A 23,090-nucleotide genomic window follows, 5' to 3' on the forward strand; every position below is an offset into this window, starting at 1 on the left:
ACTCAAAATTCGCTTCTCTCTTTTATTCTTTTTCGTCATGCCAGTGATACCAACTCTATGAATGCCCCTCGTATATGCGCTTTAGGAGAATCGGCAGTTTGAGAAGAGCGTCTTTTTACAACAATGACATCAGCTAATAGTTTTCATGCGCACGCTCAACGGTACACTAGCTGCGATGTAAGGAGATGCAATGAATATTCGAAGCCGAACAAATTTTACTCATGACTAAAGTTAATTACCTTCGTGCATCTCGTTCTGCTCACAAGCATTGTGCGTATAACGCGCGTAGGGCAGTCGTCATGCACGAGTTCTTTGTGGGACGCAGAAAGATCGCTAGAAGGCAACATTCATGTAAGGGTCTAGAGCCGTCCACAAAGTGGTGCATGCTTTAAACACATTTCTACATATTGACGTCATCGCCTATTCAACAGAGCTCATTTAGCTGCTCGAGATTATCAATGCAAGTGAAATCGATACGCATCACTAATAACAACACACAGGCCCAGGTACAGTACACTCAAGGCGATGCTGAATTCGCACAAGGCTCAAGACGATGCCCTCTCTAGGATTACTGTTGACCTGGCGGAACGCACATTCCAATACAGATACTCGCGCTTTAGTTACTCCATCTACATGGCACCGCTAAAAAATATTTCTGAAAGGACACACATGCATCCTCTTACTCCGCTGTGTTGGTGCTCCGCCTCCCGTCAGATTATTGGGATGGAAGACACTTGCTTAAGAGGTGGTGGGCTTGCACTCTCTGCCAGGCCCTTACAAAAATTTTTAATGTGTTTTTTTAGAAAGTCTTTTGAACTTTCTCTATAGAACTTTATTGTGTTTATTTTGATTGCCTATAGAATTTTCCTATAGAGTTTCAAAAGTTATTTGGCCACCGCATTCTTATAGGAACTCTAAAGACACATTTCTATAGAACATTTCTATCGAGTTGCTTTAGAGATGCTAAAGACAAATTTCTATAGAATATTTCTATCGAGTTCCTTTAGAGATGCTAAAGACAAATTTCTATAGAACATTTCTATCGAGTTGCTTTAGAGATGCTAAAGACAAATTTCTATAGAATATTTCTATCGAGTTGCTTTAGAGATGCTAAAGACAAATTTCTATAGAATATTTCTATCGAGTTCCTTTAGATGTGCTAAAGACAAATTTCTATAGAATATTTCTATCGAGTTTCTTTAGAGATGCTAAAGGCAAATTTCTATAGAATATTTCTATCGAGTTCCTTTAGATGTGCTAAAGACAAATTTCTATAGAATATTTCTATCGAGTTTCTTTAGAGATGCTAAAGGCAAATTTCTATAGAATATTTCTATCGAGTTGCTTTCGAGTCCCTACAAGCACATGCCTATAAAAGCTAGGCCGATGTGTGTAAAGTACTTGCAATTTACCAAAGTTCTACTGTAGGCAATAAGGACTACAGTAAATGCAGTGGCAAAATAATTGGTGCTACAACCACAAAGTATTCAGTTTGAAATGTTTATTGCACTTCAGACTAGATACATGCTTCATATATGTGACATACACACTTCAGACTAGAACTTGCAACACACAAACTGTAGCTGCCAACATGCTTCTCAGGTCAAGCTTGTGGTGCAAACACACGAAACATGAGGTAAAAGAATCAGTGGCAGACTTGATTACTGTTGACACCTCGCAATAACAGGCTTGACTAGGACAAGAAACCATACCATTAAAACTGCAAAAGGAGTGCCTGTTCCAGCAGTGCACATTAAATGTTTGGATACTAAAGCCTGAAAATAGACTGATATGAATGTGCACTGCAATGTTGTGTCAGCCTGACGAAACGACACAGCATTTTAGTCTGAGCAAAAATAACACTGGCAGTCGCTGCAAAAATGTGGCAAATAATGGCTTTCACAGATAAGTACACCATATACCGAAACCACACAGCATTTTAGTCTATGTTTATGTGTAAAATTAGCACTGGTAGGCCCTGCAAAAATGTGGCAAACAGGGGTTATCATAGAGCAGTACAGCATATATCGTAAAAAAGTTTAAAAGCTTGTATTTTATTGTAAGGAAAACAATTTTGAGATCAGAGCCAATATTCTAATTAGGGTGAGAAATACAAACCAGACCGACACACGCAATGACTAAAAAAGAGATCTAGCTCAGGAGCTCCTATGTAATGCACATGAACAGTAAAATCGTTTTTCTCGGCAACTATGCAACCAAATTTGATGAGGTTTGATACATTTAAAAATGTTTAAATTATAGTTTTTACATTAACACCATCAATTTTTATTAAAATTTGCTGAAAATAGCAAAACTTGAAGGAAAAGGACTTAGTTTGCAACTGTAAACAAAAAAAAGAGCTAGCACAAGTTCGTTAATTCTGTAAATTTTCCTACTCAAATACATCCAAAATACAGAAATACTTTTGAGACAACCACAGCACTAATTTGAATTAAGTTTGTGGCATTTGAGAATTCTACCTGTTGCAGGAAGGTCTATTTGGCAGGTTTAAGAAAAATAACACCACGAAGCTTACTAATGCCCGTCTCTGTGCCAGAAAGAGATATCATAGTTCTGCAGACTCCATCTGCTATGTCTAAAGTCAACAAACTGTATATATGAATTTACAGCTAGCATGAAAATGTTGCAACGTTTGAGAGTTTCGCGCATCTACTCATAAATTAGTGATTGTATATTAGAGCAGCATATGGTATCTCTAATTTGACAGATTAAATTATGGTATTAGGTTCAACAGAAATGTGATCTCATTTTTTGTTATATAAGATTTGTTAACCTTACTGCTCTGTTTCTTCAAAATTTACAGTGTCCATGAATTCGTGCTACGTGAATTATGCTTTTTCAAATAACGTTTACTTTGATGCAACAATATTTCTTTATTTTACCTGACTCCTTGCTAAAAAAACTGCACAGTATTCATGAGATATGAATAAATAAATATTAAGTGAATAAGTAAACAAATAAATATTGCGGTTTGTCTTATCATTCCACCACCAGCATGAACTGTAGGGAGCTTTGGCTACTGCCCACATGGTTGCAAGTTCATTCTTACATGACCACCTGCTATTTCACTTCCCAGGAATGGAGCGAGGAAAGGCTAGTTTTTGGCCTCATTTGGTCCGTCTAGTAACGGCGACGGTGGAGCCTGGAAAATAAAATTGAAATTAATTTTCAAAAGGTGTAATGAACATTCAGTCATAATGTATTAGCAGGCACAAACATGCCACAAATATCTATATAGTTGTAGCATTATGCTAAGTTTCATTTCAGTATTTGAGAAAAAAATTATAACAGAAAGGTGGCAGAACGCCCCACCTCCCCACCACTCTGCCAAACAGTGGCAGTTCTTTTGAGAATCACTTTTGAGAATATTTTTACTTTCCCAAGATTCGGTGACATCAGCACTGGGCCAATGTGCCTGGCAGTAGAATATCATTGCTGATGACAAAAAGCATCTCCGAACGACAACAGCCTAGTCACACATTAATCTCATCTTGCAATGACAACACATTCCCATTTATAACATAAGCAAGCAGGAACACCCATGAGCTAAGAGTCCTATACAGATGTCACACTATGCATAGAAAAAATTTTTTTTTGAAAAGGGAATGACCTACTGGCTTCTATTGCTGAGCGGTAGACAAAATTAATATTCCATCCGCTATTAGCCATAGTTGGTATGTACTATGCTTAATATGCGAATAATAAATTTCTCACATGGAGCTTGGGCATCTAAGTATGCATTGTATGGGGAACAATAATGTTTTAAGTTGTTTTCGCAAACTATGATGGATAACTGCCAATTTGTGGTATTTGGAACACAGTCGCGGTGTCACTGTCAGATACAATGGACACAGTATATTCGTGCTTTTTGAGTTATTGAAACAATTAGTTTCTAATCTAGTACGGGTATGTACACTGATATGTATCCTAAACGCAATGATAAGACTGCCCAATCGCAATCGAAATGTTAATTCAGTTTTAATTAAAAAGGGTCCTTCTTGCAACCTGGCATGTGAAAAACAGAAAACAAAAATTATACTAATCAAGTAACTTTGAAAACTGATTGCATAACTGCTCTATAGGTCAAGCAGAAAATTTAACAAGAAATAACGTGCCTAAAACTAGTTGCAACAAACAAATTTGTTACTACGAAGGTTGCGGACAATTCAGTAAACAGATTGTGACCCAGTCTTTTTATGTGGCATTCCTCAGCGCTGTTGTTGGCCAATTGGTGGCCGCAGCTGAACAAAACAGATGAACAGTCTAAATCAGGTGCGCAGCCCCAGTCCCATCGGTGCATGGTCAAGTGGGACGAACATACTGATCCGGGGAGTGAATTATGGTGCTGTCTTAGGTACGTGTTGAGGCACCAGCCAATCTGTTGCATGTACATTTGACCAAATATACACATGATCACAAGAATAGACTACACTACCCCTGACAGACAAGACAAATTTAGTGGTATCTAAGCAAGCCTTTCTTGTCAGGGTGCCATATGCACAGCAGTGTGCAAGAGAATTGAGAAAGGCAAGCAGGCAAGGGAGGCTTGCTCGGTGAAAGATACCACCAAATTTGTCGTGTGTCACAGGCAGTGAGTGCACTGTATCCCTTTCACATGTGGTCAAGCGTACATACGGCAAACTGGCCGGTATCTTCTCATGTGTATAAGACATCTAGTATGGTCATCCAACTTGGCCGTACATTTCCACAACGGGGCTTCATGTTGGATTACAATTGCTCATCTGTTTTCATCCACCGTAAAAACTGACAAGTGAAATCGATGAGGCATACCACATATATAGTAAGAGATGTGGGTGAGCCCCCATATTTAATGCAACAAACAAAAAAGGCGTCCTGTGTAGGTCAACAACGTATCCATATCAGTCTGTGCCTATGTACTACAGAAGTAAATGCAGCTTAGTAAATACTGACCTTCATATTAATTTTCAAGAAATTAAAGCTCACCAAATGTGTATTTTGCAGTGGCTGTCACTATGGGAACAGAGAAGTAATTAAAGATATCAATGATAAACAATGATGTGCACACTACGTGCTTAGACCTGTGACATATTTAGTCCACTACCCTTCGAATTCCTACATGCACAGAAAACTGCACGAGATTCTAGCACAAACAGAAAAAAAAAATATGCAAATAGGGGTACAGCATAGGAAATAGTTTTCAAAGAATAAAACTCCAATAAAAAGTCATAAATACACTATGTACAAAGCAAAAAATATATGTAACTTGCAGGTAAGCAACTAACGCAAAAGAAATACTAAACATCAGGAATAGTTGGGTATAGTTTTATACAGAACACAATCATGTGGGCATAATGGCTATGCACACTAATAGGTAGCAAGTTCAATAAGGTTGCATAAATATTTAGTCTCTTTAGTATGCTGCATTAAGTAATGTGTCGACAAACTTCACCATGAATGACACCAAGCCCCCTTTTTGGAACACGTACATTTCATACACACCTGTCATGACGATCCAGATCAGACGCCATGCTGCTGCAGCCATATATCCACAGGGTTGGCATTTCTTGGGGCTCCTCGATCTTGTAGTTAATGTTGTGGGTCACGGCCTCGCCACTACAAAATCAATTCTACGTTAGCTTAAAGCAGTGGCACAATAAAGCTGTGATATCGTGAAAACATGCAATCAGCACCTAAAAGAGTCACGAAAACAATGTCTGCACTAATGTGGAAAGAGAGCAAATGCTCGAAATCATCGAATGTCATGACAATGCGGACCTCTACATAAAATAAAGTTTTGGACGCACCGCAGCAGCAAATTACAATCTAAACTTAATGGTTTTTTTTCCATTACTTAGTATAGGCAACGTTCCCCTGTCATCCTTAGTTCAGTCAGTTATGTCAACACATCTTGCCTTGGAAATAAAGCTGTACTAGTAGCAAGCTGTGATTGGCTTACATTTTTTTCTTAGAACTGTTCGTTAGCCGAAAACCTCGTAAGCAGAGATTGTGCACAACGTCGAAGCATTTATAAGTGAGGAAACGTCATTGAAGAAAGAATCGATGAAGAGGTAGACGGGTCGTTACTATGCAACTTTAGCAGACAGGCGGGAGCTCACGCACAACTGCAAAAAGCGAACACGATTTCCGAAACTTTTCTCAGGGGAAGCAAACGCTTATCAGGATTATCAATTCCGCACTGTGGCAATAGAGTTGCGTACACAATTCTTACAACCAGCGCGTAGCAAGTATCAGCACAGGGTTCACTGTTGTCGTGGGTGTTCCACTTACTACGTTCGCAAGGCACTCTATACACACACGGGAAGCACACACAACACGGATGAACGCACGTGTAGTTGGCGAGCACGATTGCTTACCGTTTCAACAGTACGACGAGGTCGAAAGGCACTCTCCAAGTTTCCAGTGATGCGTCTGCGATGTTACTTGCAGCAAACAAGCCACTGGGTAGTGGACGAGCTGAGGCGCGCTAATAATACTTCTCTGCGCCGTCCACCAAACTTTCCACGAACACAAGCGGAGACAAAGGGAACGCACTCCATTGCATGAAAATCGTTGGTCCACATTTAGCTGGCGCGCCACGCATACGGCGTGCTTACAGCGAGACTCAAGCCATCTTCTGGCACTTTCGTGCTCGCGAACTACGTCTCATTTCATTACAGCAAATCTAATAACACACGGTCAAACAAACACATCGACGCAGCTCGCACGACAACCGTTGAAGACGGAGCAATAACAACACGCCGTAGCTTCGTATTCTACCTGTCGCGTTGAATACGAAAATACCGGCGCCGCCAGCGCCGTCTGTATAATAGTGCGGCTGCTGTGGCCTCCGTGATTCCTACAATAATACCCACTACAGCAGGTTTTGTGCCGTTTTGAGCCGGCCTTTGAGCCGAACTACATATATATGTTGCTAGACAAGAAGAAACATTGACATGCTCATATTGTGTGCTATAGTTTAGGGCAGAAATAAATTACATGCAGTATTCTTGCTTTTGAATCGCTTATGCCACATGTAGTCAGCAAAAAGCATGGCCTTCAAGATCTCGACAATTTACCCTGTGTAAGCTATCGCTGCGGTGTGATTTTAACGATTTCAACCTCGGTCACTGGCCTTAAAACCCTAACTGACTTTATGCGCAGCCGTTACCTGCAGTGCCTGTGCCCTCACTTCGTTGCATTTCAGCGTGCATTTCAGTGGTATGTGCCAGAAATTTGCGGCGGCGTTCGATCTGTTTCCGCCCCAAGTGCTGCAGTCACTGCATGCCAGCAAATAGATATGACGCGATTGCTAAGGCGCAGTTTTGCTTAGTGTTTCTTGGTATACATCTTTGTGATTTACCTGCATATGCGATATAAACCACAATGCGCGCTTCCGTTATATTTCTTTGGTTTTCCTAATTTCGATTAGTGTGATGTTTGCCTTGGTCAATGAGTGTCTTTTTAACGATGCTCTTACTTGATGGTAAAAAGCCTCTGAAATCCCGATTGCAAGAACCAGCGTCTTCCAGTGCCTTCCAGTGTGAAACCAGCGCGTTTTTCTTTTCTCTTTTTCTTTCTTTTTTTTAAGCACTGGATCGCACTGGGTACGCTGGCGCTCGCTGGGACTCACTCGAGACCAGTGAGAACGCTGGATAAGAGCTGGGTCACACTGGAAGAGACGCTCGCATTGGAAACGGCGCTGGTTGTGTTTGTGCCGCGCTGGCTCCAGCACGCAAGGACGAGCGCTGCTGAATATTAAATGCTTTATACAATTTCATGGCTTGATACTAGTCTCTTGTCCTAAATAACGCTATATCTTAGGGTCATAGAACTATTTCGTGTCGCAGCATGGAATAAAGGTGCGTGAGCTGCCTTGTTTATTCCTGCACATGTGACACTGAAAATCACTTTCGTTTTTTGCATTTTGCCTTGTGACGGGGCGGACAGCTAAATTCTTTAACGAAACCACGCATAGACGGAGGACGCCGCTTTTTTAGTAGTTCGCACGTAACGTATGACTGGGAGTTATCGCCATTGTCGCAGTGTTGTGGAGTGGACATGAAATCCAGAAGTCGTTCAGACGCGCTCGAACGGACCCCGAGTTCGATGCCTACCGCTGCTTGATATAACCGATAACAAGGCTAAGGCGATTCGTGCGCTTCCACTTTCCCTATTGTACTAAAAAGAGTTCTGAGGCTCAAATACACACATTTTAGCTTTCGCCAGCTACCCGCGCCGAGATCAGTCCCCATCGAAGCTTAGGCATAGCGTATCCGCCGAGTCTGTCTGCACGCTATCGGCGCGTCTAACCTCAAGAATCAAGAAGTATAAAAAGGATAAATTACTTTATATTTCAGATTTCGCATCGGTGCTTTTAAATAAACAATTTTTTCATGTCTACAGTGCCAGCACAAGAAGTGAGGAGCGCCGATGTGACGCATCATAAACGCAGGTATATGTGCTGTCGCCGAAGGCTCCCAGCACTAGCCTGCGTTTCTCTGACGAATATATATGGCTAGACAGACGTGTAGACTGAAAGTCATCACTGAACTAAGAAAACATTGCATACCCCTCGCGTGAAGAACAAGAAACGGCTATCGAAATCGGCAGTAACAGCCCATTCATGCAGCGTCCCGGGTCGGTGGTTCATTTAGGACTTTTTTTCGAAGCTAAAATACCAATCGCAGTCGATGTTATGGCACTTCCGAGCACACTATTGAATATGGAGAGCAAATTTTTCTTTGAGGTACAGGCGTGAGTTTTAGTTGCTGGCCGATAGCGCATCTACCACGTCTGTGCAAGACTTCTCTCTGTGAAACTAAAACTGCTTCTCGGTTTTCATAAGCTAAATTATCCGCCCATGTCCCTATGCTGACGCGGCGTAGCGGTAATGAGCCGGGCTGGGGATCTGCAGGTATACGATGATCGAATCCTGGTCAGAGCACTTCTGTTTTTAGATGTTCATTTTTTCGATTTCTATTGTACTAAAACGCTATCTGTTGCTTTCTGTATTAAAAAAAATACATACGGTGTCCAGGCACCACGTATTTAACGCGCTAGAGCTGTTTTTCGCACCAGTAACCAGCGCCTCCCAGTACGCCGCGCTTGCCCAGCGCCCCATGCATCCAGCGCGTGGCACTGGACCCATAATCCGGCGATGCACTGGATACTGGGTACTTTTTATAGAGTGAAAATATAGAGCCGTTCTTAGACAGGCCGCACTTTAGCTTGTTTAATTTCCTATAAACGTTCCTTTACAGAACTCAGTACGTATGCCATATGATGGCACACTTTTAGAATGGGAATGGAGAGCCAGTCTAGAGACAGGCCGCATTAGAAGTTCTGAAAACGTTCTATAAATTTTTCTATAGAATTTGGTACATAAGATGTCAACACGACCTCTATAGAACTTTTATGGAGGATGTAGAGCCATTCTATAGACAGGCCGCATTAGAAGTTCTGAAAAGGTTCTATTAACATTTTTCTGTAGAATTTGGTACATAAAATGTCAATACGACCTCTATAGAACATTTATGGAGGGTGAATGGAGAGTCAGTCTATAGACAAGTCGCATTAGAAGTGTTAAAAACTTTCTATAGACATTATTTTATAGAATATTGTACATATGAAGACAATAAACCCTCTATAGACTGCTTATAGAGCGTGAATGGAGAGTCAGTCTATAGACAAGCCGCATTAGAAGTGTTAAAAACTTTCTATAGACATTATTTTATAGAATTTAGTACATATGATATCAATACAATCTCTATAGAACATTTATAGAGAACGAATGGAGAGCCATTCTATAGACAGGTCGCGTTAGAAGTTTTAAAGACATTCTATAAAAATTACTTTATAGAATTCAGTACATAGGACGTCAATACACCCTCTATAGAACATCTATTGTGTGTGAAATGACTTGTTTCTATAGAAAGGTTTCTATAGACTTCTTATAGAGATTCTATGCAGACGACTCTATAGATCGCGAGTTCCTATAGAGTCCCTTTTGACTCCATAGGAACTCATTAGGAGTTCTAAAGGAACTCTAAATCCATTTTCATAAGGGGGTACATGTGGTTACAACTGGGGGACCCCTTCTACTGGATACAAAACGCGTATACCGTCCACTTCAAATGATTGAAGCACATCCCTGCCACTTATCATGGACTTGTTGAGCCTGACTACTGCAACGCTGTCGTATCCATCTGAAAGCTGCCATCGGCTACAGTTTGCACCTAGCTGTGATGGCCGGGTACATCACAACAGATACCCCAAGATATTCACCGAGTTCGTCATGACGTGCGTATTCCACCATGCATACAACACATATCAGTCTTAAGCCTTCTGATCCGATTTTATGAACATAACAGGCAAAATGCATTGACTGAGTAAGCCAAACTGTTTTTTGTAGAACATAGATAAGCTTCTCGCACTAAACCCTCGTACAGCGCGTGCATGTGTTCGTTCACGTGTGGGGAAGCAGCACATCGAAGGCATGCCGTTGTAGCATACTGCAGTGCTCTTGGTGTCACTGATAGGTATATTTGGGTCTTAGATGTTAAAGTAACAGCGTGAGAATTATTGAGTGCGCCTATGCTAGTCACTACGAAGAACGCCTAATGTGTTTGAACCAAACAGCCGCTTTAAAATATCCTTTTTTTGTCGTGAGTCAGGGCTGCTTCTAAATAACGTTAGGCGGTTGAGTGGCGTTGTAGGGCCAAGTTGTGCGAACTGTCGCATTTTGGCGCTGACTCTCCTTATAAAAAAGGAAAAGTTCCGCGAAAGGCGCAAATTCACCGTTATACTTTTGAACGCTGAAGCGGAAGCGCTTCTCTTGGTTGGTGCGTCGGCGTTGAAGAAGAAAACTTCCAGAACATGGAAGATTAATTTCGTTCCGCGAAAGAGGGCTCGTCGCAAACTGCGCCTACGGCAGCGTGTCGGTGCATACGTTTCCATATTGGCGGGCGTTTATCGTAGAAAGGCGCGCAACCGCATAAACCCTTGCTTTTTTTTTTTTGCAACGCTCGCTTCAGGCGATAGGTGAGCCGGCGTGGTTAAATATTTTTGTTCCGGGGCTACCTCAGCTGGCAACACTTATTATGGTTGGTAGTGTCGCAACGGCGAAGTAAAGCTTTCTGCTCGGCTTTATTGCTTATACGCGTGTTCTTACCAGAACATACAAACATAGCGCAACATAGAAGGAAACGTCGAAGCATTTGACTAGCTAGGATATTCCTAGATTGCGAAACAAGGTTTTTTTCCTGGGAGGCTATGTTTACGTTTTATCAAATTAGGTCAAGAAAGACAAGTGTGAACTGCAGCCACAAGGATGTCTTATTCTTGTGCAGCATCGTCATGTTGTGTAAACAGTGAGGAAAAAAACACTGTCAGGAGTGCGGATTAAGAATCTAACTATCCATCGTTTAATCGTGCGCCCATAGAAAGCAAGTAAAACTGAGCTCATAACTTTATAGCGAGGCGACTACCATCGTCAAACCTCGAACGCGCACTGACGGATTACGCCCTCTGCTATTAGTAGTGGTACCACCGTCCATTCAAGATTGATTAGTGGTGCTCGCGTACGAACTGCATTTGAGAATGTACAATACTATTTCCTTTGTGCATAAACATCTGGTTATACAAGTACCCTCGTTTAATAACCAATATGTGATAATAAATATCTGGTGAAAAAGGCTCCCCGACAAGGCGTAAAACAAACTAATCGTGCAAATCTGCTGCCCCGAAGCAGCGAACAATTACTGAAGTACTACAGTTGATTTAACAAATCAAGAATTGTATTGCTACCCCGAGAATTCGTTAACAGATCGCTTTTTTGCACACAAAAAAAAGCATTTGAGCGGTGTCAGTATGGTGTGCTAACACAGCGTTCTTATAAGTGTACAATCAAAGCTTTCAAAGATGGATATTCAGGTGGAAATTCGTGTAGCAAATGTCTAACAATAAATTCAATTTGGGCTCCACACTGTACTTGGAGCGTCTCCTGATACGAGTGTCCCCACGTACAGGCTGCCCTCATGCTGTAAATACCCTATGTGCCACGTGTTGATGCTTTCAAATTTTCCTTTCTTGTGAAAACTATAGTCGATTGGAACAGCCTTGACGCAGCTGTGTTTATTGAAACACACACAACTGAATACTTTGAGCGTAAACTGTCATTATGTGTTTGCTGAATGCATTGTTTTCTTATAGCGGAAATGACGCTATGTGCTTGTTGAAAATTCTTTTCCCCACTCCTGTAACAGCTCGCAAGGTGTGGCAGTGTTGGAAATAAATAAATAAATTAAGAATTCATTTCGTCAATAACAATTTTTCTTTTTTGGATATGTGGTCTCTGTTTCTAGAGAAAGCTAGCCTGACGTCCCTATGCTTGTAACTGAAGATATACGTAAGTGTCAACAAACTTCACAAATGAGGAAGACACGAACGAAACAATCTCTGTGCATCCACCCTTGGATATGATTGGCTGCATTAATGTTATTAGCAACCTATATTATGGCTGAATAGGTAAGTTTTGATATGTATTATGTAAATAAAAGTATGAATGATGGCCCATAACCAGTGACATAAGTTCGCATCAAAGATATTTGCTTACGAGCAACACCTACCCAGTAATCACAAATTTGCATGAATGCGTGGTTCATTGAAGAGTGATTACTACAAAATGGCAAATACTCAGTTCCATGAGTACGCGTGAAAAAAGCTAATTGAAAAGCAACACATACCCAGCGATTCAAGTTAGCGGCAACGAGATTCATTCAAGAGAACAGTTACATATCCAGTGACTCAAATTACAATGGGAGACATCCGTTGCAGAATGACTCATAGCCAGGGACACACAATCACAGACAAAGATTGACGACATACATATCAAATTGAAGAGCACCACATACAGCGAGTGACCTAGTGACTGAAGTTGATCCAACAGTTGTTTTTAACCCAGTTTCGCCAGCCCAGCAGCCTGGTGTTCTACCCATTTGACCACTGATGAATAGATGCTCAGTGGTCATTCAAGGCCAGGCATGCATGCAACTGTGCATGCATAGTAGATGCATGCATAGTATCCGGCAAACTTGTTAGGCCCGTACATAGATGCATAGAAACGTGAAGGCGTACGGCAAACTGGGATAACTTCCAAAAGAGTGCTAACAGGCTTCAAAAAATGAACGTGCACACACTAACACCTAGCTTTTGTTGCGCACTCGATTGCGATGAACGACGGCACTGTGCAAGAGCAACGACAGGCTCGTTCACCTATGATACCTCCTTCAATGTCGCGAATATATCTAAGAAAAAGGAAAATCTAAATTTCAAGCGAGACAGTTTCAATACGGAGAATGATTATCATGTCATAGAATAGGAGCAGTCGACTTCACCTATAGGCTTAAACCTCTCTTTTAAAAAAAATAAAACAAAGGAAGACGTTACACTGCGAAGTCTGCGTTTCCGCGTTAAGTGACAAACCGACATTGACCAGTGACCTAAATACCACAATGCGCATTTTAGGACTCGAGCTGAGACGTATATCCCGCTGTCTACGTGCCTGCCCACCGCCTCGCACCAAAGTCACCAGCGCCGAGGCGTCCCCCCGGGGGTCGTCTTTGCGAGCAGTGTAAATTGTGCGCAATGCCATGGCGGAGTCTTTTGTTGGGTTCTTGTTGCAGCCAGTTCAGGGCACTTAAGCAAACCACAAGGGTCTCGTAAATACTCCTGATCAAGTAGACGCCTTGTATAGGAGCTGCGAAAAAGAAATACGGCGACAGTTCTTGTTCACCTTTTGTTAGAGAGCGTGCACGGAGTGCGGAGTGTGGTAAACTGAGGCAAGAAGTAACGTTTAATTAAGTCAATTGGCTCAAAAGAGCAACTGAGTTGGCTTAAAACAACATGTGTGCTCTGCTTTAACAAGCTCTTATGCATCGGAAGGCTAGTGCTGTGCCAAATGAAGCGCTAATAAACACAGACTGAATATTCGAAAAACAATGCAACAACACTGCGACGCAGAATTTTAACGTATGTGCGATTTAAGTGAAAAACAACAACGCTAAAGGTGACTCCGAACACTTGTTGCGTTTCAGATATGGCATTCAGACGGTTCAGGGAAAGGTTTAGCTCGGACCTAGAAGAAACCTGTCTAAGCTTTTCTTTCTTTGAAGCTTTTCAGCGCGTGTGGAAGCCGGAAGCGAAACACGTCCACACTGCTTCTCTTCTAGACAATCACCGCGTACACTCAAGACTAACACACGCAAGACGCTTGTCAAAACTGCCGCATAAAAAACTATGTCGGCAAAAAAAGCTGCAGCAGTCAGGTCACCATAGCTCTGTCGTATTTCTTTACTGCTACCCTAATTAAAGGTAGGCGATCTTCGCATGTCCTGTGCCCGAGCTTGCAGCTCCTGATGTGACAGATGAATGGACTCTTAGTGCTAGATTTTGTTGATCTCACGCACGCTGCAAGAGTTCGGTGAAGCACTCGGAAGTGACAAGTCAAATGCAGCATTAGTTATATGCCCTTGGATTTCACTATATGCAGCTTATAACGTACATGTGGCACAGGAAGGAATTGTTGCATCTATATTACCTGTCAACGTTGAAAGTAAACTGCTCTCATGGGCCTTCATTCATATTAAAGTCAAAAAGAATTCTTACTTCGCAATTGTTAATTTATTCTGGCTACTTGTTAACTGACACTAACACGCCAGTTCAGTACTGTATTGCAGAATGGTTCCTTGCGCAAATCAATGTGCAGTGCATTGTACAAGTCTTACTAGGCTTTCATAGAAAAGAAACAGTGCTGACTAACTGTAATGGTGCCCTCACAAGAACGTAGGTGCCGCGATCCATTAGCTCACATTTACAAATGTCAAATATTTTCGCTATATTAGTGTGATCGCAAATCGCATTCTTGAAAAAGCGGGCTACGAAAAGGACATATGCAAAGAAACAAGCAAAACAAGCACGCAGCTCGTTGTCCTCCATGTTTGCTGCAACTTGCGTCTGTCGTCTTCGGAGCGCACTTTTGCAAGCTTATTGTGAATCTTGAACTCGGACAAGCTCATAACCTGCTATGATCTGAAGTTCTGTGGCGAGCAGCATCAGTAGTTTTCTGCACATGAAGTACACAGCCTGAATACGACTCACAAGGTGCCCCTGTTTAAAAGTACGCTGCATATACTACAACTCCCGCTTGCCGCCCAATATTTGTTAACACTTCGCCATAATAGGGAACCCTCTTCTTTGGGAAATACCTCGCAGCGAAACTTTACCAACGCATTGCTGAGTCTCGGTCCTCTTTCTTGCTGAGAGGAATCGCGGTTTATATGTTATGGCGCTTCTCCATTTCCGCGCGACTCTTTACGAACGTTGCATCCAAATACCCAAGGAGCTGTTGATGTATTAATGGCCTATATCATAAATGCAAGACTACCATAAATATGATGCTTCAAATGAAACCAAGAAAGTAAATGTAAAAACTGCAATGACGGTATTCACCTAATTATAATAAGATGAAGAGAGTCGATAAGAAAATTGTGGAGCGAGACGAAAAACTCCCGATACAGAATTATGTTGCTCAATACGTGCTACATAAAAGTGGTTTTCTGAGCGTAGAAGAAGCCCGCGAATACACGCCGCATTGCCGCCCGACTAGACCGCTCGAGGCACTTTGCGCCTATTCGCTGATTTCTTTGCAGCTTAGCGTTGCTACGCAGCAAAGACTTTATGCAGCTTCGAAGACAACCACACGCATACTTGTAAATGTGAAGGTGGGTGGCGTCGACACACACTAGTCAGGCGAAGGCGCAATATTGTGCGCAATATTGCTTACCATGTGTCCGTGGCAGTTCTGTTGAATGAGGTGCTTCCTTTTGACAAAGTGTTCTACTGCTTCGTGCGACCTATCTCACTAGTGGAAGCAATACAAGAACAGCATTCCTAGGATGAACCAAACAAAACATATCTTCGCCTAATCCTTATTCCCCTCAGGCGTGAGGTCTACATACACTTCTTGTGGACGAACAAAACCGATGATGTAATTTGCTGCGTGTTTTGAAACGCAACTGTTCGAAATATTGGCTAGTGCTAAATCTTGTAGCAGAGAGCCCTCAATTAGGCACAAGTGTTTTGATGTCATAGCCCCACGTCGGTCGTGGCGTATATTCTTGGATTTTCGTAATTTTTTTTGTGAGGGCGCTAATAAAGTATCTAAAAGAACTTAATACGCCTTATTTCTGCCTGTCTTGCGACTGACGCGCATAGTTACGCACTCTGCTCCGCTAGTATAGATACGCCTTTATTGCAGCATGGTACCAAACAATTATGTCGGTCTTCCCGTGCATTTTCGCAATTAACAAGCCTATTATCGATAAAGAACAAACTTTATGATTACTCGATAGGGCACCGCGTACCAGATATTCATTCAGAAATTTTATACGCCTTGGTAAATTTGTTTCGTGATGAAAATATTATTTTGTATACACTTTTGCTTGTTGAAAGTGGATGTTGCCCTATTCGTCGGTGGGCGCTGTACAAAAGTGCATATGTAGGCGAAACTGTCCACAGTTCGAGGCAGACACTCTAGGGTCCAAGTTACGCAAGCTACGATGCCGTCCTCCAATCACGTTGCGGCAATAAAAACTACGCGCTTTATATATAACCTCCCAGAAGAAAAGGAAACTTAGAATCCTACCAAAATTCAGCAAAGCCTTCTCGCAGTTTAATGTCTTGTTTGGCTTTAGTGATATTGTGCTGCTCGACAACACGGAACGTACGTGTAATTACATCATTTATGTTGTTTGTTTCCTGGCAGAATGCGCCCTCATTGCGATCAAATATCGCGAGACGTCATTAGAAGACTTTCCTTGCCATTCTTCGCGAAGAAATCGCGACGAACACAGTGGCTCTTATTCCTGGCAAGGAACTGCACAATTGTCTGAAACCATTAATAATATCTCGCAGGAAAGCAAGTCGTCGATAAGGATGGGGAGGCGAACAACTGGCTCGAGCACCATTAATGAAATGAGAGCGGTGCCATCGATCACCAAAGCACAATACGTGGCCGGTAGGGCTCCGAATGAGGAGGCGTGACTGCGTTCTGCGGCGCAGTTCGCGGCCACAATACGCGCCGACTTTTTATCTTGATATCGTTTCGAAATCAATGGTAACTGCTATTGCACCGTTGTCTCTCTTCGTTAGCCTAGCATCGAGGCGGTCGCACAACAAAGTGACTTGACGTAGGCAGTTCTAAATCGAGACGTTGGTCGACACACCCCCCAACTTGGAACACATGACGTCAAGTAGACGCATTTCAACACTTGACAGTGTTCACCATTGCAACCTAAACAACTGGTGAATTTTGCAGGTACATGTTCCGTATGGCTGAAAGCTTACATGATATTGGTCGAAGGGACGAAGAGGCTTTCTTTTTTGTGCATATGTTCAGGGCACTAGAAACACGACAAAAATACAAATGTTTTCTTCCTTTAAATAGCAAGTCTTCATAGACAACAGAATAGCATGTTGAAGGTATCCAAATTGTTACTTTGGGTATCGTTAATAAATACACCTTGGAACAAACATTCGTTGCCTGTGTCGTGATTTAAACCTAGCAATTTATGTCGCCATATATTCTCGTATAGCGCTTCGTATTGCCCTTCTATTTGTGAATGAAAACTTCTGTGGATGAATAAACTCCTTAAGGGGGATAGTTAATGTTCAGCCTGTTTTTCTCACTAGTTTCTAAGTGCCACCACGGTAGCGCAAAATGCGTGCTTAGTTGCGCTTGCCAATCAGCTTGCGTCAACCCTTTCTTGCTAAGTTGTCACTGGTTTGACGCATTTTACCTCTTTCACAATTAGCATTGCGGAACCAACTGAACTGGTAACCTCTGTTTGTATATATATCTTATTATTGCTCTGCATGCATCCCGCTCTTTAAAGGGACCGGACTGAGAGGCAGTAAATCGAGCGAGGTCGTTTGATGAATCGCAGCGCAAATGTAAACAAAAAGACAGAGGAAACCAGATGACAGACGAGCGCTACCTCTCAACAAAATTCTTCATTTTGGGCAACCCGTGTTTACATATATCCGCCACTCATCACATTGAGCATGCGCAGTCGACACTTTTAGCGAATGTTAACTCCCTCTCTGACAAGTGCACAGATGGCGCGTTGACACAACCAGAGCCAAGCCGTCAAATCATTTCAGTTTCAATTATTTCACGCGTTAGTCGATCACCGCTCCTGTTGACTACAGCACATTGAGAATACAACTGTTCAAAGCCACACGAGATGCAGTGACACGCAAGCCAACCATCGTGCACGCTTTCCTTGGCATTGTTTGCCATAGATATCACTGCAGTTGTCGTGGCTGTGAACCGTGTGGTTCGTTCAAAGTACTGTTGTCAGCAAAACCGGGGATCTTAGAGAGTATACTTTTGATATGATATCATAGTAGGCTTTTCTCATACCTAAGTTCACAATTTCTCTTGGTGGAATGCGATTCTTGAAGACAAAAAGAGACGCAGCCTCGCCCGAAAGTCGAAGCACCGATTGCGATAGCACATTCGGAGACAGCCATAAGAAGTAAGGATAGTACTTTTATTGGCCGTATCAACTTGTAAACATTCGCTACCTTGCGAAATCAGTAAGCATGGTGTCAGCGCGCATAGCAAACAATGAACACATCCCACTCGATGTCTGTGGACATTCGCCGTCAAAACGCTGGCGTGAGGAAATGCGTAAGCAGCAGCGAGCGAAGTGACATTCGTGCTGTCTATCGCTTCAACTCAAAAGCGAGCGCCAAGGACACACAGCACGCACAAAGCTACGAGCCGCCGACGTACCGCGACTCTGCCCCCAACGCAGATCGCTCTCGAGATAACGGCCGCACGACCGCGTGCTGCCGCCACATGCGCAGGTGCAGGCGGAGTAGAACCATAGAATAAAGAACAACTTTACAGAAGGGAAACTGTACCTTCCACAGTGGTTCGAAAATAAGAAGCGGCAGCGAATGGAACGTAGTGGGAGGCCCGACAGATGGCGCTACTTAAACAGGAAGCATAAAGAAAGCAACAAAACCCCAATAAAGAAAGGCGTCAGGCAGGGAGATACGATCTCTCCAATGCTATTCACAGCGTGTTTACGGCAGGTATTCAGAGACTTGGATTGGGAAGAAATGGGGATAAAAGTTAATGGAGAATACCTTAGTAACTTGCGATTCGCTAATGATATTGCCTTGCTTAGCAACTCAGGGGACCAACTGCAATGCATGTTCACTGACCTGGAGACGCAAAGCAGAAGAGTGGGCCTAAAAATTTATCTGCAGAAAACCAAAGTAATGTTTAACAGTATCGGAAGAGAACAGCAGTTTACAATAGGCAGCGAGGCACTGGAAGTCGTAAGGGAATACATCTACTTAGGGCAGGTAGTGACTGCGGATCCGGATCATGAGACAGAAATAATCAGAAGAATAAGAATGGGCTGGGGTGCGTTTGGCAGGTGTTCTCAGATCATGAACAGCAGGTTGCCATTATCCCTCAAAAGAAAAGTGTATAATAGCTGTGTCTTACCAGTACTCACCTACGGGGCAGAAACCTAGAGGCTTACGAAAAGGGTTCTACTCAAATTGAGGACGACGCAACGAGCTATGGAAAGAAGAATGATAGGTGTAACGTTAAGGGATAAGAAAAGAGCAGATTGGGTGAGGGAACAAACGCGAGTTAATGACATCTTAGTTGAAATCAAGAAAAAGAAATGGGCATGGGCAGGACATGTAATGAGGAGGGAAGATAACCGATGGTCATTAAGGGTGACGGACTGGATTCCAAGGGAAGGGAAGCGTAGCAGGGGACGGCAGAAAGTTAGGTGGGCGGATGAGATTTAGAAATTTGCAGGGACGGCATGGCCACAATTAGTACATGACCGGGGTTGTTGGAGAAATATGGGAGAGGCCTTTGCCCTGCAGTGGGCGTAACCAGGCTGATGATGATGATGAAACAGGAAGCGGAAATGTTCTTTTTTAGTACAATATTCAATATGGCCACTTTATACCGGTGGCGTACGCTAGGTACGCGCCGTGCTCGCCTCACTGGCTTTGCGGCGTGCCTCAGCTGCCGCGTTTTAAAGGCCAGGAGAATAAAGAGCCTCTACTGACGCCCATACAAACAAGCCACAAGTGAGTGAACAGGACGTGCAAATTTATTGGCAGAAGAAAAGCAGTGCACCTTCTCATACAAGATCAGAAATAAAATTGGCATGTCGAGATGTGCTCAAACCATTACCGCGAGGTCGTAAACTGCTCACTTTCGTCGCCGCACATGGCGATCTGGTAACGAGCGACAATCAGTAGCGCAAGCAAATTGGGCAGTGCACCACCTGTTTGCATCGTCAGTCACCGTAACTTGCACTGCGAAGCAATCGGGTGACGCAAGGCATCTGCTGCCGCAACCAACGCAGCGACTTGGACTAAACGGCATTTTAGCGTTCCCGCCTTTCCAACCTGCACGTTTCTTTTTGTTCTTTCGGGGGCCGCTAATGTGTAACTCATTGTTGGTGCCCCACATTCTCAATGTGGGCATCACCATTTCGCAGCCACTTTTGCAGGCCTTTCCACCCATGTGGCTATCAACTGCGGACCGTGTAATAACGTGTGCTGTCTCCGCTCACACCACATCACGGGCGATGAAGGCCCACAAGCATAATTTGCCGGTGGCTGCAGCAAGAAATGTCGAATGGGGAGAGCACCAATTACGGTGCATGTAAATTGGGAGTCTTTGCGCTGTGTGGACTGCAGGAGCAGATGGTTACCTTGGGAGACTTTTGCCCATGCAGCTAACCAGGTCGCCACATCGAAGAAACATAACAAGGTGACCATTACCAAATTAGACTCTGCATTCAATCACCGCATAGGGTTCAGACAGTACACTGTACATTGGCTAAGATCCACATGACAACAGTGGGCATTCACGCACTACAAGTTGCATACAGCACATTCAGCTATCCGACTTCAGGCACAGTGCTTGCCTACGTCGCACATGGTGGTCTAGTAACGAGTGACAACCAGCAGCACAAGCAGATTGGACAGTGCCCCACCTGTTTGCACTGACAGTCACCGTAACTTGCACTGCGAATCAATCGGGTGACGCAGGCACCTGCTGCCATAGCCAACACAGTGACATAAACTACCCGGCATCCTAGTGTTACCTCCTTTCCTAAATGCACGTTTCTTTTTGTTCTTTCGGTGGCCACTAATGTGTCGCTCACACTTGGTGCCCCACCTGCTCTCAATATGGATGTGGTCAGTTTTGTGGGAATCACCATTTCGCAGCCACTTTTACAGGCCTTTCCACCCATAAGCATATCAACTTCATACACTTCAAACCATGTAATCATGTATGATAGTCTCTGTGCACGCCGAATCATGGCCAAAGAAAGCCACACGATCACTTTACCCATGGCTGCAGCAGGAAAGAACAAACAGGGAGCACCAATCACAGTACATGTAAACAGGGAGTTTGTGTCACTGTGTGGACTAAAGGAGCAGGTGCTTACCCCGAGAGGCCGTTGGCCAATACAACTGAACAGGCTGCCACATCCCAGAAATGTAACACGGCAAACATGACCAGGTGGGAAAATATTGAAACAAGATTATGCAATTAAATAACTTCAGCATACTCTAACAAAACGCTCAATCTATACATTGGCACTCTATATGCATTGGCTACGATCTACATTACAGCAGTGAGCATACACGCACACGGGTTGCTTGCGGCACATTCAACCGTCCGACTGTAGGCATAGTGCTTGCCTTCGTCGCACACTGCAGTCTGGTAACAAGCAACAACCAGCAGCGCAAACAGATTGGACAGTGTGTCCCACGTGTTTGCACCGACAGTCGGCGTTGAATATGAGCAACTTGCATTGCGAAGCAATCCGGTGACGCAAGCATCTGCTGCCACAACCAACAGCGACATGGAGTGCCCGGCATTTCAGCGTTACCGCCTCTCCAACCTGCATGTTTCTTTTTGATCTTTTGCATGCCACTAATGTGTTACTCACACTTGGTCCCCCACATTCTCTATATTTGGGCATGGTCGGTTTTGTGGACATCACTATTTTGCAGTCGCTTTTGTAGGCCTTTCCACACATGTGGATATCAACTTCATACACTTGCAACCATGTAATTATGTATGAGAGTCTCCGTTGACGCCAAATCATAGCCGAGGAAGGCCACAAGCAAAATTTGCACATGCCGGCAGCAGCAGGAAAGGACGGAACGGGGAGCACCAACGATGGTGCTTGTAAATTCGCAGTCTATCTCACTGTGCGGACAGTAGGAGCAGGTGCTTGCCTCGAGAGACTGGTTCCCAATGCAACTGACCAGGCTCCCACATATGAGAAACGTAACAAGGTGACACGTAGCAAGTCGGACAGCGCCGAAACCAGATTCTGCAATCAATCACTTCAATGTAGCTTGCACAAAACCACAGGCTGTCGAGCAAGAATAGCAATCCTGAATGAGACTAGGAATTCAATATGGGAATGAGAAAGCTTGCATTCAAGAAAGAAGCCACTCTACCTTGGAAGCATTGAAAGCCAAAAACATTAACAAAAGTTAAATGCTACATAGCACACAGTGTAAAGGTTAATGCAAGACACATGCTAATGCCGCATGAGATATTTCAGGAGAGGAATTTCACACGGCAACATACACTAGAAAGAACTGCTACACATATGTTATGCTACTAGACAGTGACTGGCATTAAGTATGAGCAAAGAATCTGTTGACCTTCAATGTTTGTAGGAGGAATAGGAATGATCTCTAACAAAAGTGTGGAATGAAAAAGCTTGCATTCATTGAAACAAAATTATACTTGGCAAGAATTGGCAAGGCCAGGAAGCTCACTAAGGAAGGGCAAGCTGACAGAACACTCTTAGCCAGCGTCGTCTGTGCTTGTTCAGAGGTTGCAGGTACATCCGAAGACAGATAATCTTTGTTGTTGAGGTACGTGGATGACTCGGCCAATATCCGTGCTGGTGGAATGATGGCTTACGCTCTTTTAACTCTTGAAACAG

General features: G+C 43.3%; 1 long non-coding RNA gene across 2 annotated transcripts; it reads right to left on the reverse strand.

Moving 5' to 3' along the window:
• Positions 1 to 1,540: 1,540 nt before the first annotated feature.
• On the reverse strand, positions 1,541 to 6,754 carry LOC135901724 (uncharacterized). 2 transcript variants are annotated; one of them, XR_011509603.1, is made up of 3 exons: positions 6,378 to 6,754; positions 5,490 to 5,616; positions 1,541 to 3,163 (listed from the first exon to the last, which is right to left on the reverse strand). It is a non-coding gene; the product is annotated as an uncharacterized lncRNA (long non-coding RNA). The 2 variants fall into 2 exon arrangements; XR_010564250.2 differs by having other exon boundaries at positions 5,503 to 5,616; positions 6,378 to 6,750.
• Positions 6,755 to 23,090: the final 16,336 nt, after the last annotated feature.

The sequence above is a fragment of the Dermacentor albipictus genome, unplaced genomic scaffold (assembly GCF_038994185.2).
Source record: "Dermacentor albipictus isolate Rhodes 1998 colony unplaced genomic scaffold, USDA_Dalb.pri_finalv2 scaffold_16, whole genome shotgun sequence".
NCBI lineage: Eukaryota > Metazoa > Arthropoda > Arachnida > Ixodida > Ixodidae > Dermacentor > Dermacentor albipictus.